General features: G+C 40.5%; 1 long non-coding RNA gene across 1 annotated transcript; it reads right to left on the bottom strand.

The window, feature by feature from the left end:
* Positions 1 to 940: 940 nt before the first annotated feature.
* LOC311009218 lies at positions 941 to 2,394 on the bottom strand. Its single transcript, XR_014596623.1, has 3 exons — positions 2,126 to 2,394; positions 1,298 to 1,600; positions 941 to 1,201 (listed from the first exon to the last, which is right to left on the bottom strand). It is a non-coding gene; the product is annotated as an uncharacterized lncRNA (long non-coding RNA).
* Positions 2,395 to 14,760: the final 12,366 nt, after the last annotated feature.

Raw genomic sequence — 14,760 nt, 5'->3', positions numbered from 1 at the left:
ATGCATGTGGATCCATTCATTGTCCCCCAGGTAGTACAGTATGATGGGGAGTCATGTAAATAAAACCTGCTCACTCTCCACTCAGTGGAGTTTCCCTCACAGCTCAGTGACGGCGACTCTTCCCTGAAGTGTTGCACTCTGTCAGGACTCACTGAGAGAGATGCCGCTGGATTTAAATCTGAAAAACAAGACGTAATGATGGGACGATGGACATAATCCTGCAGGTTTATTGTGTTCTTAATCTTTTTAATTGTTGGTGAGGAGAAACAAAGGATCACACCAATAGAGAAAAATAATTGCCTTAACGTCAAACCTGTCTGCAAACTACGTTGGCCTTCCGGTAACGTAAAAACGTGAATGTGACTAAAATATCTCCATAATAACTAAAAGTCTTATTTTGTGCAAGAATGGAAAAGTCAAGAGAAACCTACCTCCAGACCAGACAAATGTAGTACCACTTTCATGAGTGGAGTAGACTGGATCTCCTCTTTCAGCCCTGCACATATATCCTGCCGTGTGCGTCTGTCCATGAACAATGTAGGGTTTGGTCCCGATGGTGCTACCAGGTAGAGGCTCATAACTGTAGGAGTTGTAGGAGCTCTCTGACGGTTTGGGAACAGCCTTATACCAGTAGAACCTCCATCCTGCAGACGGATGCTGAACTCTACAGTTCAGAGTCACCAAGGCTCCAGGACTCAGCCATGATGGAGACACAGTGAGATCAGGCATAGGTTTATCTGTTGGACATGATTTCACAGAACGAAGACATGTTATGATGAGTCAGTGGAGCACTACTTGTATCCTACTTAGTTTTCAATCTCCAAATGTGTCACACAAGTGTGAAGGTGCATCGTCTTAAAATATATCAACCAAACTAACATTTGAAATAATATAAACTTGTTTTACATTCAGCAAAATAAAACAGGTGACTTACTGGAATCAAGTTTCAGTGTGAAAGCATCACTCCAGTGTGTGGAGATTATGTATTTTTTACTTCTGCCCCTGCACCGGTACTCTCCACCGAGTGATGACCTAATCATGTGGTCACGTGGGTTTTGAGGTCTGTATGAGTTGGGTGTCTCCCATTCGTACTCCCACTCAGTGTCTCCTCCATCCTCGACTAGACACACAAGAGTGATCGTCTCTCCAGAGTATAACTCAGGCCAGTTGGGTTGCAGAGTCACGACAGGCCTGCTTTGAACTGTCCATGATTCAAAAGTATCAGTGTATTAAAGGTCAAATATGTTTTATTATGAATAAGGATTATTTCTACATTGTGTTCTCCGTATCAACTCACCACTTTTTCCTTCACTGTACTCCGTGTAGAAAACTGGGTTTCCTCGTCCTCCTCTACACCAGTAGAATCCACTTTGTGAGACACGCATTTGTCCGTTTGAGAGGAGAATGTAATCTTGTGTGGTCAGTGGGTCAGAGGATATATCGCCTCTGTACCAGAAATATTTCCAACCTGATGATGATGATGCTGCTGATGATGATGATGATGATGATGATGATGATGATGGTGATGATGGGCCCACAGAGCAGGTCAGGATCACATTGTCCTGTTCATAGTTTTTGTTGAGACGGGCCTTTGGTCGTGCTGTTTAATGTAGAACAAAGACATGAATATGGTCATTATCGCCCCTGTAAATTATTAATTATTCATTTGACAGAAATAATATAATCTCATTGAATTTTTTTGTTGCTGCTACAACTAATTGCAGAAAATAATGTAGAAATATTAAATTAATTATTATATTATTAAGGTGTAGCAACCTGATGGAAATCAATCAACGGTGACCATCACATACATTAACCACTGAAAGTGTAGATTATCCTAAGCTAACATCTGTGTAACACAAGTGGTTCCATTTTCTTTTTAGTAAATCAATTCAATATATCACAAATATGAACAAATGTTATAAAAAGTAGAGAGTTTAAAACAGAAGAAAATGCAATGATTCAATAAGTGATATTTGCCCAAAGGACATACATTTTATATATATATATATATATCTTTAAGCTCATATCACATATCTTATTAGCACTTTATCAAACAGGGTGTTCATATTCACATGGCTGATAAATAAGTGATTTGTCATGCAGTACAACTTTGAGAACTTACCTGATATAGTTAGAGAGACTTTATTACTTTCTTTTCTTAAAAATCTGAACATCTTATAAACACCAACACAGTGATATTCACCACTCTGGCCTGGATCTAGAGAAGTCGATGTATAATTCTTATGTCCGTTCAAAGAGACAAAAGTTTGACCATCCTTCCTGATCTCGTAATACCAGTCGTTGTCATTTCCTTGCCTCATGTCACACATGAAGGTAACAGGCTCTCCGGTAAATAAAGTGGACCAGTTTGGCTCAATGGTCAGCAGAGCATCTAGAAACCAACACAAGATGCATCAAAGTGAGATGTTTGATTTCCTGTCACTGCACTTATCCTACAGTTAAAAGGTGATACTGCTTCATCCCGAGTGAATATCAAAAGAATAACTGTGTGATTACCTTGAGCTGGTTCACAGTAGAGGATGAGAGCTGAAACAGAGTTTGAAACATCGTCATACATTATCAAACTGGCTGTAAAACAAACAACATCAGGCATTTAAGACGATGCATCGATGGGAACTATGATTTAAACAAAGTCCTCACAGAGAAACCCCAGCACACGGAGCACAGCGTGTCCCATCCTCACGCTGCTTCTGGGAAATGCTTCTATTCTGTGGAGAGAAAGCTTAAGACACACCAAGTGCATTGGATGAAATCAGGAACTGCAGAGAAAATGAAGATGTATCACATGTAGGTGTGGGACTGGATGGCTTTCATCAACTTCTGCTTACGAGTTTACATGGTCTGTTTCCTTCCTTTTTACAAGAAGCTCACACAAATAGACCAGTTTGAATCACGACTTTGAAGATATAATTATATATATATATATAATTATATATTAATATATATATATATATATATATATATATATATATATATATTACTTTCTTCCGCATAGATATGAGGCTCCTGTTGCCTCACAAAGTGTCACTAATTATTCATGCTGCTGCTTAAAGCCAACTTTGTCATCTAACTGGGAAAATTCACATTTTTTTTTTCACAACTTACCCCACAACAATCTACTGTGCCCCACAAAACAGAAACAGTGTTATTAAAGGAAAACACCACCGCATTTCCATCCTGAACTATGTTCTGCTCTGATGTTAGACGAGGTGATACATACCTCCCTCTCCTCTGTGCATGCACTCAATGGCTCTTGCGCGCACTCCGCGCAGCGCTAATTTGCTAGCATGTAGCTTGTCCCAGTATATTCCTGAGGATCCAAAGGGGGGTGAAGTTAGAAGCGACCAGGCACTTCCACGTTGTCCCTATTTAAATACGGTTACGTGAGTAGTTATACGACCCAAGTTTGGTTACACAAAATGAAACATGCCAATTTTTCTAAGCAGATAACAAGGATAACTATATAGTATGGCGGAATAACAACTGGAAGCACTTCGACGTCGGCGCAGTAATATCATCACTCAAAACATGACGGGACTATATACCTTCTGCTTGTTTTCACAACCCTGTACGATGCACGTTATAACCATGATGTTTGATTGTTCACAAACTATCTTACTACAACCTGATGCTTCCTCAACTGTGCACAAACTACTACAGGTAGTGCAGGCAACGGCGTGCAGGTCACGTAGGTTCTGTTGACGGAAGTAAGAGGGGGAGCGGAGTGATGATATTACTGCGCCGACGTCGACGTGCTTCCAGTTGTTATTCCGCCATACTATATAGTTATCCTTGTTATCCGCTTAGAAAAATTGGCATGTTTCATTTTGTGTAACCAAACTTGGGTCATGTAACTACTCACGTAACCGTATTTAAATAGGGACAACGTGGAAGTGCTTGGTCGCTTCTAACTTCACCCCCCTTTGGATCCTCAGGAATATACTGGGACAAGCTACATGCTAGCAAATTAGCGCTGCGCGGAGTGCGCGCAAGAGCCATTGAGTGCATGCACAGAGGAGAGGGAGGTATGTATCACCTCGTCTAACATCAGAGCAGAACATAGTTCAGTATGGAAATGCGGTGGTGTTTTCCTTTAATACAGAAGCAGGTATGTGCAATATGCAGACCAAGCCAATGTAATGCACATCAGTATTTACAGTTCTGATACTGCAGTGCTGCACAGTAGGAGGGGCCTGGGTTCTGGTTGCTGTGTATGCACTGCCATTCTGAGAGCAACTTCACTAGTAGGGGGCACTGTTGTGCTGACTTGTTTTATGGGAGACTGCTGGCTCGAAACATTAATGGTTCCTATTAGGGGTGTAACGGTTCTGAACCGAAACGGAAAACCTCGGTTCAGAGGACTTAGGTTCAGAAACTCATTCTATCTTCCCGAACCTCGGTTCATCCCCGCCCCGACCGCACACGTGTCAGGTCACTCAAAGCACTTTGAGTCTCTAACTGACTATCTTACATTATTACCTTTTCATTTATCGATAATGGGTTTTACTGAAACTTGGTTAAATGATTCTAAAGTGTCTTTTTATTCCATGAACGGCTATGATCATCTCTATCACCACAGAAAAGATAGACCAGGGGGCGGTGTATCACTCTATGTGAAAAATTCTATCAAATACATCCTGCGAGAAGATCTATCAATTGATATTGCCAATACAAATTCTCATGTTGAATCCATCTTCATAGAGGTAGTGAATGCACCATGTTTTTCTGGCCGTACTGTCATTGGCTGTGTTTACAGACCACCAAATGGAAATGTTAACTCCTTTGTTGATAATCTGGACAAACTTTTGAATTCCATTCAGAAAGAAAAGAAGCCGTGCTTCATACTAGGGGATTTTAACATAAACTTACTTCACGCCAATTCAGAAACATTTTTGAACACATTATTTGCTAATGCTTTCTTTCCCCTAATATCACAAGCCACTAGAATAACTTCATCAAGTAAATCTATAATTGACAACATCATTACCAACCATACAAATAAAAACGGATTATCTGGTATATTATTAACTGATATATCAGACCATCTTCCTATTTTTACAGTTTATCACTCCAATGAAATAGGTCAATTTACCAGATTACCAGATTTATTACCAGAGTGTTGTTAAGGAACTTCAAGATGTCTAATGTGAAGAAATTTGAAAATAATTTATCTAGTAATCAATGGAATTCAACTTTGTCAACTTATGATTTGATTAAAGCATACTCTAGTTTTAACAATGAATTCTTTGGCATTTTCTATCAATCCTTTCCATTGGAAAAACAATCCATTAAGCTCAAAATCCACAAATCTTGGCTGACCAAAGAGCTCAAAAAAAGCATATCAAAAAAACACAAACTATACAAAGACTATTTGACAAATCCCTCTCTCCTGAACTTTAATATGTATTCAAAGTACAGAAATAAACTCAACCATATGTTGAGAAAATCTAAGAGAAATCATTACCAACAGAAATTGAATACATCAAAAAATGATATGAAGAAGACATGGGCCATTATTAATTAAGTTATCAACAAACCCTCATCAAAAATTAATTCTCAGAGCATATTTTATAATAACGATTCTAGTATTGAGGATCCCATTGAAATTGCTGAAGAATTCAATACTTATTTTGTCAACATTGGTCCCGCTTTGGCTGCAAAAATCCCTCTAACACCACTCTTTTCTAACAGTACAGGACCTCCTTCCAGTCAATCAATGTTTCATTTCTCTACTGTGGATGAAAAAGAAATATGGGATATTGTATCAAGTCTAAAGTCAACAAGTGCTGGTTTTGATGATCTCAAAATGAAATTAGTGAAGCAGTGTCTCCCCACCATTGTAAAACCACTGTGTCATATTTTTAACTGTTCTCTTCAATCAGGTGTAGTACCAGACCAACTGAAATGGGCTAAGGTTATTCCCATATTTAAAAATGGGGATCCATCACTATTTTCAAATTATAGACCAATTTCTTTATTACCTTGCTTCTCCAAAATTCTCGAAAAAATTGTATATAATAGATTAATTGCACATCTTAAAGACAATAACTTATTGTATGATTATCAGTTTGGTTTCCGTGCCAAACATTCTACCTCTATGGCCCTGGTCCAATTAGTTAGCAGAATATCTACAGCTTTGGACAACAAGGAACTCACAATTGGAGTATTCATTGATTTATCCAAGGCTTTTGATACCGTTGATCTGAATATATTATTAACTAAGCTTCAGGCTCATGGGGTTTCTGGGACTGAGCTTGATTGGTTTAAAAGTTATCTGTTCAACAGGAAACAGTATGTAGTATGGAATGGAGCTAACTCGACTTACAATCATCTACAGTGTGGAGTTCCTCAAGGTTCCATACTTGGACCTCTTTTATTCCTTATTTATATTAATGATTTGCATTTAATATCTGATGAAGCTCTTTTTATTTTATATGCCGATGACACAAATATTTTCATTACCGATAAAGATGAACACAAGTTGATAGATCGAATGAATAGCGTACTCGATCGGCTGGATAACTGGTTCAAATTCAACAAATTATCCCTTAATGTAGAGAAGTGTGCTTATATGATATTTAAGCCTAAAAATATTATTCTATCCGATCCTATCCAGCCAATTTTTATGGCGAACAATGCACTTGCTAATGTTTCCAATGTTAAGTTCCTTGGGGTTTTTATTGACCATAAGCTCAATTGGAAAAAACACATATCACAGGTGTCCAATAAATTGGCTAGAAACATTGGGGTTATTAGACGAGTAAGACACGTGCTGTCAAGGAAAATTTGTATGGATTTATATTACTGCCTTATTTATCCCTTTATATCCTATGGTAATATAGTATGGGCTAGTACATACAAAACCAGTGTAAATTCGATTTTTCTGTTACAGAAAAAATTTGTTAGATCTGTAACCAACTCCAGTTGGGACGCTCATAGTGCTCCATTATTTCGGAATCTGGAGTTGTTAAGCATATATGATGTGAATACTCTTCAGATCGGCACTTTTGTTTTTCCAGTTTTTCAATAATTCCCTCTTCTTTTAACAGTTTTTTTATAACCAGGTCACAGATCCATAGTCATCAGACCAGATCTGTAGATCTCCTTCACCGGCAATTTTTCAGAACAAATCTGGGACAGTTTTCTATTAGGGACAGAGGTCCAGTCGTTTGGAACAGTTTTCCAGCTACTCTACGTAAACACTCATCTTTAGCTACTTTCAAAAATATCTTAAAATGTACCTAATTTTAAAAGCCTATGATAATGTGATAAACTGAATGTATGCTGTATTGTCTTTTTGCTTGTTAGTTACATCTTTACTTTGCTTTTTTACTTTTACTCAAATGTATTCTCATTTTTGTAAAATGACTTTGTAGTTGTTTTATCTCTTTAATTTTACTTTTGTTTGTCTTTTTTTTTTCTTTTACTTTATTTTCTTTACCTTCTTGTATTTTAATGTCAGGTGGACATCCTTAATAAGCCCTTCGGGGTTTCTTTTGTCCCACCCGTGCATCTATGTATGTCTATGCAAATCTTTTTGCCTTTTTTTAATCTTGTTTATCTGCACAAATAAAAACTAAACTAAACTAAACTAAACTCAGGTTAGTTTAATTTCTGCAAGATGGCTAATAAACCTGAGCTAGCGGATCCCCCGTGTTTACACAGCTTCTTCTTCGTTGGTGTTTAATAGCAGTCGGCGTATACCTGGCTGTTTCCGTGACGCGAGTTTCACGCGAGAGTATGAAAAGGTTTCGCTTAATTTTTTTTTTCCATAAATGCTTATATTATCAGGTCGACAAGTGTTGACATGATAATACAAGCATTTATAAAAAATTGGCGAAACTTTTTCATACGCTGGCGTGAAACTTGCGTCACGGAAACAGCTGGGTAAACGCCGACTGCTATTAAACACCAACGAAGAAGAAGCTGTGTAAACACGGGGGATCCTAAAACAGTAAAATAAGATAAAAAGGTAGAAGCTAAAAACTGAGGGAATAAAAATGTATGTATAAAATAGACCCAATAAATGAAACAATAAAAATAAATAAATAAATAAAATATATAAAACAGTAAAACAGGATAAGCTAAAATAAATAATATAAAATAGAATCATAATAAAAAATGTAAGAAGCATAAAAGGAAGTAGAAAGAATGAAACAGGTCAGTTAAAAGCCTGATTAAAAAGGTGGGTCTTGAGCCTCTTTTTAAAAACATCAACATTCTCTGCGGCCCTGAGGTTCTCCGGCAGGCTGTTCCACAATCGGGGGCCATAGAAACTGAACGCCGCCTCCCCGTGTGTTTTAGTTCTTACTTGTGGTATGGTTAAAAGGCCAGCACTGGAGGACCTCAGGGTCCGTGAGGGTTGATAGGGTAAATGTGTTGCAGATAAATAAGAAGGCCCAAGACCATTAAGACATTTAAAAACTAGAAAAAGAACCTTAAAATCGATCCTGAAACGCACAGGGAGCCAATGCAGCGATTCTAAAACTGGTGTAATGTGCTCCCGCCCTCTTGTCCTCGTCAGCACGCGTGCGGCTGAATTCTGTAGTAACTGTAAATTGTATATGTTCTTTTTGGGAAGACCAGAGAGCAGGGCATTACAATAATCTAAACGACAGGAGATAAAAGCATGCATCAGCACCTCTGTGCTGGCCTGAGAGAGAAACGGGCGGACTCTGGCTATATTCTTAAGATGGTAAAATCCTATCTTTGTTATGTTTTTGATATGTGAAATAAAAGTAAGCTCAGAGTCAAACATTTTTACAGATTTTGCGGGTTTAAAATCCTGTAACTTTGGTAAAAGTTTCTCTCTCTGGCCTTCAGGACCAATGACTAAAACCTCTGTTTTGTCCTGGTTGAGCTGCAGGAAGTTTGCTGCCATCCATGACTTGATGTCTATAATGCAGTTAAAAAGGGCATCAATTGGTCCTGTGTCATCAGGAGACACGGCGATGTACAGTTGCGTATCGTCAGCATAACTATGAAAGCTGATGCCGTGCCTCCTGATGACGTCCCCAAGGGGAAGCATGTACAGATTAAAAAGAGTTGGACCTAAAATGGACCCTTGGGGAACCCCACACTTTATCTTATGGGTTCCTGAGGAACATGTATCCATACTTACAAAGAAACTTCGATCAGTAAGGTAGGACGTGAACCAGTTAAGAACAGTACCAGAGAGGCCGACCAGGTTCCTCAGTCTATTTAATAAAATGTCATGGTCTACTGTATCAAAGGCGGCGGTTAGATCCATTAGTACCAAGACTGTGAGTTTATGATTATCTAAATTACACCTGATGTCATTTAAATTCTTTAAAAGTGCTGTCTCTGTACTGTGGTTCCTCCTAAAACCAGACTGATGAGTCTCTAAAATATGGTTTGAGTTTAAAAAATCATTTACTTGATTAAAAACAAGTTTTTCTAAAATTTTACTTAAAAATGGTAAGTTGGATACAGGCCGGTAGTTATTTAAAACATTGGGGTCTAATTCACTCTTCTTCAGAAGGGGCTTCACCACCGCCGTTTTAAAGGAGGTGGGGAAGACACCCGTCTGAAGAGAGCAATTCACCAGATACAACAGCTGTTCCTCGAAGAATCCATAGAGTGTTTTAAAAAAACGTGTGGGAATTGGATCTAAAAGGCAGGTTGTGGGCTTTACCTGGGAGAAAACTCGACCAAGTGTCCTCGCATCAACCAGGGCAAAACTCTCCAGTGTTTCCTCAGGTAAAAGCAATGATCCTGGTGTTAAAAGCTGTTGGGATAAAAGACTGGATCTGATGTCATTGATTTTTCTTCTGAAGTGGTCTGAAAAGTCCTCACAAAGGGCGTTATCTGCTGTCCTGCAGGATTTTTTAAAATTTGTGTTTGTTAAAAGATCGATGGTGGAGAATAAGAATTTGGGGTTATTTTTATGGTCATTGATTCATTTTTGGAAGTGGGAGATTCTGGCTTGTTTGACTGTGACGTAAAATTTCATAATGGACTGTTAATTTTGTTTTTCTCCACCTCCTTTCAGCACTCCTGCATTCTCTTTTCAGTTGTTTAGTTTCTTAAGTTTCTTAAGCACGGGGTTGTAGGTCTTGTTTTAATTGATGTTATAAAAACTAGAGCAACTGAGTCCAGTATCGACTTTATCTTATTATTAAAATTGTCAGTGATAAAATCGCAGGGTGCTGGTAAAATTTCGGCAGGAGTGCTCTGTAAAATCTGGATAAAATTTGCAGCCACTTCAGAAGTTAGGTAGCGTTTCCTCACTGTTCTCACAGGGGCCTCCTGTTGATTAAAACTGGTGATTGTAAAAAACACACAAAAGTGGTCAGATACAGCCAGGTCCACAACAGAGGGCGCACCAACGGACAGGCCATAAGATATAACCAGGTCCAAGGTGTGCCCCCTGTTGTGCGTCGGCTGCGTCACATGTTGCTTAAAATCAAGGCAGTTTAAAAGGTTTAAAAATTCTCTAGACATTGAGTCTGAGGAGAGGTCCACATGTAGATTAAAATCACCGGTTATTAAAATTCTGTTAAAAGTGGTATGAATAATTGATAAAAGTTCTGAAAATTCACTAATAAAAGAAGTGGAATACTGGGATGGTCGGTAGACTGTCATACATAGAATCGGTGGGCTGCTAAAAACGAAGGCATGGTACTCAAATGATGAGTAACTGTTGATAAATACTTCGTTAATGTTCAAGGTGTTATTTGTGATTGAAGCAGTACCTCCCCCTCTTCTGCACCCCCTAGTTGAGAATAAAAAGTTAAAATTTGGTTGGGAAGCCTCAGTGAGAACAACAGGTGCATCAGTGCCAAGCCATGTCTCTGTAAGGAGAATGCTGTCCAGGTTATTATCTAAAATTATATCATTTATGATAAAAGATTTGTTTAAAAGAGAGCGCACGTTCAGCACAGCCATTTTAACGTCTGTGCTGAACGTGCGCTCATCACATTTTTTCAGTGGAATGTTAAAAACACATTTTGGTCTAAAAACAGTCCTGGGTTTCAACTGTCTGTGTGAGATTATGAGGGAGGGGCGTGTATGATGGAGGTAGGGACGGGTGAAGGTGAGTGTGAGTGAGGTGCAGAGGGCCTGTGTGTGGGTGTAGTGAGTCAGAAGGTGGTTGTGGTGCAGGACTGGACAGTGCGGTCAATGTTGACTGCTAAAAGCCTTGACCCCTCCTGGTTTGGGTGCAGGCCGTCCCGTTTAAAAAGGTGGGGTCTGTTTAAAAAAGAAATAAAATTGTCCACAAATGGAATACCCTTCCCCAGGCAGTATCCTTTCAGCCACAGGTGTAGCTGTCGTAGGCGACTGGTGGTGACGTCACCAAAACGCGGCGGGGGAAGCGGGCCGGATACAATCAGCCGCTTCCCCGTGTCCAGTAGGTGGTCCACCATGGACCTGAAGTCCTGCTTGAGGACCTCCGACTGGCGGTTTTTGAGGTCGTTGATACTGGCCTCCAGGACCAGCGTGGAGGCCGAGCTGTGCTGTGCACACAGCTGCAGGGCGGAGGACTCAACCTCCTTGACGCGGGCTCCAGGGTGGCAGAAGGTCCGGCCGCCGCGCACCCTCACGTGCCTGACCATCGAGGTCCCGACAACCAGTATGGAGGGAGTGCGCTGATCCACTGGCTGCCTGGAGGTGCGCCGCTGGCGGGATTGGCCCTGAGGTTGGTGGCGTCAGCCCGCTGTTGCTCCTGACCGAGACAGAGAGGGAGGGGTCAGGCTGGGCGAGCGGACCCCGGCTCCTGGGCTGATGAGAGCCACGACCAGCTGGATGGACAGAACCCGGAGGCGAGCTGGACGCACCCACAGGAGGGAAATCCTGAAGGCTTAGGATGTCATACCTGTTATCCAGCGGTAGATCCGGAGGCGGAGGAGGTGGAGATGAGCGAGCCCTAGTGCCCCTGTTCACCACTGACCAGGGTTCGCTCGGCTTGAGTGGTGTTGAGCTCACCAGCGCCGGAGCCATCGTTCCATCCTCCCTGATGGAGCACTGCCACTCCGCGGGGTGAAGGCAGGAGGTGGAGGGTGCCGATGACTTCGGCTTGGCTCCCTGCTGGTGCCAACGGGACTCAGAGAGTGCTGGTGCCGGAGCTCCGGTGGTGATTGAGCCAGTCCACGGCAGGGTGGTGTTGTCCGTGGCCGTCATGCTCCGGTCACCAGCGCCGGATGCCCTCAGATGGGCGACGAGCTTTGACTGGGTCGTGGCAATGGTGGAGCGATCCAAGAGGATTTTTCCCTCTCCCTGAGGTCAGCCTTCAGGCCAGAGACGCTCTCTCTCAGCTTTGAGAGGGTCGGGAGACAGGACTCGCACACCGCCATCATACCTGCCAGCCTGTGCTGGGGATCCGTCACCCCGGAGCACAATACCACCACAGGGAGGTGAGTTTAGTTTCGGTCCTGGTGCCGAAATGTCCAGGGAGATCTTCCTCACTCCTGGGCGGGCAGTCCACTTCACTATATCGTTGCAGATGGGTAAAAAGTTGTTGTTGTTTTTTAAAAAATTGGCGCCTTGCTTGGCATGTTCACTTCTTTGGTAAAAACAGAGGCAACCACAGGCCCGATGCTTAAATGCTTTAGTCTATGTTTTAAAAAATAAATACAATAAAAGCTGGGCACAAGTGATTTGAACTTTTAAAAACGAGAAACCGTGTTAAAACTAATGTTTACCGGAGCCGAAGTGACGGGAGATCCAGTTTGTCTACGCTGTTTGTCTACGCAAACAGCGTAGCTTTAGCAGTAGAAGCTATCAGGCAAGTGTTCTTTTTAAATAAACTCCTGATGTACTTACAAACTCTAAAATGCCACGTTTTGTGAGTACAGACCCTATGTGTACTACTGCAGAAGTTTGGTAACATTCCATGCATTATTAGTGGGGACAGTTACGAGATATACTGTAAGTACCATAGCGCTATTACGAAGCCGTTCGGCTGATCGCCCTATCTTGACCACTGCTGACCATCGCTAAAAATGCTTCCGAGGGGGTGTTTGGCTGGAGGTCTTGGTGGAAATGACCTCGGGTCCATTTCACTCCAGACCTACACTTTAAGAGAAGTGTTTTTTATTTATTTTTGTTATACCTCAGACTGGTGTAAGAAGTTTTTCATTTTTACTTTATTTAGACAATGTAGACTGGTCTTAAGACAAATGTTTATTTTTTGTATTCCTTAAAAGATTAATAGAAGTGTTTTAAAAAAAAATGTTTTTGTTGTGGACTTGTTTAAAGAGAAGTGTTATACTTGTTAATATAACTAATGTTCATGTTCTTGATATGTCCTTTAATAAAATCCAGACATTTTTTCTGGAAGTTTTCCAAAAGGTTTTTCAGTATGTTTTTAAAAACCGAGGTTTGAACCGAACCGTGAGTCAAAAACCGAAGTTGAACCGAATCGTGGTTTTGGTGAACCGTTACACCCCTAGTTCCTATGGTCAAACTCATGAGTATCATAATAACTCTGTGTATTTTTGCAAGAAATCATTTAAGCAGCAGTAATAACTCTTATTTTGTAGAAATGTTTCCCTACAGATTATAAAGTGTGTCATTGAGCATGTCTGTCTGTTAATCTTACTGCAGCGTTTCTCCTTTCCAAAGACATTTCGATGTGATGTCGTGTTGATGACTCGGTACAGACCACTTCAGCATGTTTATTATTAAATTAATAATGTGATTGAGATGGTACATTGGAAGAATTTAATGTAAAACAGCTGGCTGTAATTTTCTTTTACTTTTTCAAAAAGAAAATGTTTTATCAGGCCCGACCAGACTACATGTTCGCTCCCACTTTCCGGCCATCATTTTTTTTGTTATGGCTACTCATCACCACAGAGTTGATAGGCCAGAAGAGGAAACAGACTTTCTGTCCCCACTGGGAGGTTGGCCGCCTCCGATGCTTGAGTTGCTTCCTTGCATGCAGTGCTGTACTGCTGACTGGGGGTCTGCTGACTGGGGGTCTGCTGACTGGGGGTCTGCCTACATGGTACGTACACCTCTGTTCAGTTAATGTATTGGCATTTACAGTATCTGTTTACCTGATGCAGTATAGGTCAGGTTAGCAGGATTGCCTGTTCAGTGAGTTTGCATCTGCTTTAAAGCTAATTTTGTAAATCATGCTTCATTTTAAAGAAAATAACATCCAATAATTCATCCATTTAAAATGACAAAAAAGGTTAAAGTGTGGATGGGGATCACCAGATGACCCCATGATACAATATCATCACAATTCTTGTCACAATATGATTTTAAAAAATGTAATAACTTATGTTGTGATACATTTTCACCGTGATAAATGTCATTAATGTTGCATCATGCTCCAACTGTTTATTGCAGTCTACAAAGTGAAATCCTGCTGGCTTTAACCAACAAACAAACAAAAACAACCTCCTCGGCACCATCTAGTGGCCTGAATAAGGATTTCTTACCAAAAGGTTCAATATGTATTTGCAATATTAATAGTTTATATAATGAAACGTTTGAACAGAGGTCTGAACGAAGAGGGCGGGTTTTTTTTTTCAGTTTGGTGATGTGTTCAAAGTCAAAGTTTCTGTGATGTTTCCAAATGACCTACCCTGCCTTTAAAAACACTTTTTAAAAAAGTAAAATAATTATTTAAAAAAACATGATGACAGACAGACAGAGAACACAGTGGGGAATTTAAAAGTACGGAAGAACTTAGTCGAGGTTTTTACATGGCAGTGAATTATATCACATGACAAGATGACATTTCTGTCTCTTCGTTCCTGCAGT

Source organism: Eutrigla gurnardus, assembly GCF_963514095.1.
Source record: "Eutrigla gurnardus genome assembly, chromosome: 23".
NCBI lineage: Eukaryota > Metazoa > Chordata > Actinopteri > Perciformes > Triglidae > Eutrigla > Eutrigla gurnardus.
Note: the sequence above shows the minus strand (reverse complement) of the source record. Positions and strands in the feature narration are given on the sequence as shown.